Source organism: Scyliorhinus canicula, chromosome 15, assembly GCF_902713615.1.
Source record: "Scyliorhinus canicula chromosome 15, sScyCan1.1, whole genome shotgun sequence".
In the NCBI taxonomy this organism is placed as follows: Eukaryota; Metazoa; Chordata; class Chondrichthyes; order Carcharhiniformes; family Scyliorhinidae; genus Scyliorhinus; species Scyliorhinus canicula.
Window position 1 is genome coordinate 62291554 of NC_052160.1, and position 3623 is coordinate 62295176.

The 3623-nt window shown below is 45.0% G+C and overlaps 1 pseudogene; it reads left to right on the forward strand.

Annotated features, from left to right (window-relative positions):
- The first annotated feature begins 2732 nt into the window (after positions 1-2732).
- On the forward strand, positions 2733-2934 carry LOC119979142 (annotated as a pseudogene).
- The last annotated feature ends 689 nt before the right edge of the window (positions 2935-3623 follow it).

The window sequence follows — 3623 nt, forward strand, 5'->3', positions numbered from 1 at the left end:
GAATTGGCGGAATTGGCCGAGGATGATTCTTTGAATGCGGAGGCTGGTGGGGTGAAAAGTGAGGACCAGTGGGACCCTATTCTGTTTCTGGGAGGGAGGGGAAGAGGTGAGAGCAGTGGTGAGGGAGATGGGTCAGACATGGTTGAGAGTCCTGTGGAGACAGTGGGTGGGAAACCACAATTAAGGAAGAATGAAGACATGTCAGCAGCACCGTTTTGGAACTGGTATCATCGGAACAGATGTGACAGAAACAAAGGAACTGAGGGGATAAATTGAGAGAATGGGATGGAGTCCTTACAGGATGTTGGGTGTGAAGAGCTGCAGTCAGGGTATCTGTTGGAGTCAATTGGTTTGTAATGGATATTAGTGCACAGTCTATCCCCTGAAATTGAAATAGAAAAGTCAAGGAAGGGAAGGGAAGTGTAGGAGATGGACCATGTGTAGGTGATAGAGGGGTGGAAATTGGAAGCAAAATTAATAATTTTTTCTGGGTCCAGACGGGAACATGAAGTGGCACTGAAACAGTAATTGATGTACTGATAAAAGAGTTGTGGAATGGGACCAGAGTAGGACTAGAACAAGGAATGTGCTACACACCAACATGTGGAATGTCCCACATCCAGCCCTGCATCACATCATCCGCACGTGCTGTAATGTCTGAGAGGAGACTTCATAGAGATATTCAAGATCCTGAGGGGTATGGATAGGGTAAATGTTGGCAAACTGTTTCTTCTCAAGAGCACATCAAGAACTGGAGAGCACAGATTCAAAATAATGGGCAAAAGGAATAGGGGTGATATGAGGAAACATTTTTTCAAACAGAGGGTGAATCCAGAACAATCTTACTGTGAAGGTGTTAGAGAGAGGTTCGATCAAGGCACTCAAAAGAGAACTGGATTGCTTTCCGAAAAGAATTTGCAAGGTTATGGGAATAACGCAGAGGAGTGGGATGAGGCAAAATGCTCCATCAGAGGGCCAGTCGAGACTTGATGGGCCAAATGGCCTCCTTCCTTACTGTACAGATTTTATGATTCTGTGATGTCCTCTTCGCGATGGATGGAACAGGAATTGTGATGCAATTAAGGGCGGTGTTGGGAGGAGATAGGAAACTGGGAAATGAAAAGCATATTTCAGGTCTAACCCATGCTGCCGAATGGTTCCATCAATTTGACTTTAAATTTCAGCATTAAATATTCTGCTTTTGCTTAAAGAGAGCAGCTCCAATCATTCCATTAACCTCACGGTTAGACTTGTGCTGGTGCATAGAATAGATTTTCCCTGCAGCTTCTCTCAGTCTTTCAATGTAGCATCAATATAAACTGTAGAAAATGTCATGAATGATTGTTTTTGCGTTACCATTGGAGTTCTGCTTCCAACAAAGTTACAATTGGGTGATCAATGAATCACCAGGGTAATTCCATCCAAAAGTGTTTTATAAAGTGACGCAGTGATTAGCACTGCTGCCTTACGGCGCTGAGGACTCCGGTTCGATCATGGCCCTGGGCCACTGTCTGTGTGGAGTTTGCACATTCTCCCCCTGTCTGTGTGGGTCTCACCCTCACAACCCAAAGATGTGCAGGTGCTGCTGATTTTGATGAGTGGCATACTATCCCACTAGCGTCACTAATAACTGTTGCCAATTCTGCACCGGAGGCGCCAATAATGTTGCCCTTCTTAATATTGAGTAATATTGCTTTTCAGAGTCGCCAGATATCAGACGATACCACCACAAGGTTCAACCGGATATTGATCAAAGACCCAACAACCAGTCAGTTAGTTCAAGTTCAATAATGGTTTATTTACACACAAGATTAACTCATACATGCAACACAAAAACACTACAAGCTAAGACCATAAGACCATAAGACATAGGAGTGGAAGTAAGGCCATTCGGCCCATCGAGTCCACTCCGCCATTCAATCATGGCTGATGGGCATTTCAACTCCACCTCCCAGCATTCTCCCCATAGCCCTTAATTCCTCGCGACATCAAGAATTTATCTATCTCTGCCTTGAAGCCATTTAGCGTCCCGGCCTCCACTGCACTCTGCGGCAATGAATTCCACAGGCCCACCACTCTCTGGCTGAAGAAATGTCTCCGCATTTCTGTTTTGAATTTACCCCCTCTAATTCTAAGGCTGTGCCCACGGGTCCTCGACTCCTCGCCTAACGGAAACAGTTTCTTTGCGTCCATCCTTTCTAAGTAGGCTAAATTATACCTAACACTACAACAACCTATACTTAACTTCAGGCACCCGGCTTTGGCAGAGGAACAAGGCCTTTGTTCAGATCTGGAGTGGTTGGGTCTGGAGATGTAACTTCGGTTCTGCTGGGCTCAACCGTCTGGTTGCGATCGTTGATGTTGAACTTGCTTCTGGCCGTGGTGCTGCAATTGGCTTCAGGTAGATGCCGGGCCGAAGAGTGCCGGTGTGCCAAGGCCAAAAGAGATCGAACACATGGCAGTGTCTCTCTTTATCCTTGGAGGCTTCGCGCTCTTTTGGGCGGTCCTTAGCTTTGGACCCAATAATTTGGCAGGCTTCAATTACTGCCTTCGAATTGAGCCAATAAAGGGGCGAGTGCCTTAATGGCTGGACAAGTCCTGAGTGGTCATTGACCTTGGCTGTTTGGGCTTCCTGGGTGAAGGGAGTGGCGCCGATGTGTCTGGAATTGTATCTGATACCCAAGTACCAATCCTTTGTCCTGGGGAAATGGGTCATTAGAATGCAAATTGGCATCGCTTCTCAGCCTTTTGGCTCAGATCAAGTGTCGTATTTGCTCTGCCTTTTGGCTCAGATCTGGTATGTCTCTCTTGTGGGGACCATGAATTGGATTCAATTTGAATTTGAATTGGTTTTTGGAGCAGGCAAGGAGCTGGATTAGGGGTTCGCCCCTGACTACACTCTGGGCCCTGGCTTTGTAACTCAGAGAAAGTAAAAAAAAAGAATGCAAATCGGCTAGGGGTTTCAATACTGCCTGGTTCTCTGTCAGCAAATTTACATCCAGGCTCTGAGTTTGCCTCAATCCTGTATTGGCCATATTCCCCTTGAGTCTTTGCAAGTATCCATGTTTACTTTATAAGTGGCCATCCCAGATGGCTAGTCAGTCCTCTTGATCCTAAACGCGGAGCGTGGTGGATCACTATACTGATCTTTCATCTGTTCTTTGGGGTGCCGGGTACCCTTGGCCAAGGACAGGTTCTATACTACTCTGTCCTATGTATTGGGGCATTTATCTAAGTTTTTAATACATTCATAAATTCTAAAGAGGCACTATCAAACATCTAATCATTACACATTTAACTTATTTACACAAACTGTCCTTACCTAAACTACAGTTATGCTGCTGGCTAATAGCCAAAAATAACTTGTATTACAGTACAAAACATTTAATAACATTAATAACATTTAAATCACATTCCTACTTATCACATTTACCGAAACGCAAACTTTATTTGTCAGAAAAGGGTTCAAAAAGAGTGTGGGGTCTGTTGAAGTCCAACAAAGGAGGCTCGGAGTGTATATATCGGGGAGCGGGAGGCTCTCCTTCGCCATTTTTGAAGTCTCAGTGTCTGAACGATACTGCAGAGTATTGCAATAACTAATAGGGCTTCTACTGTGTATGAGA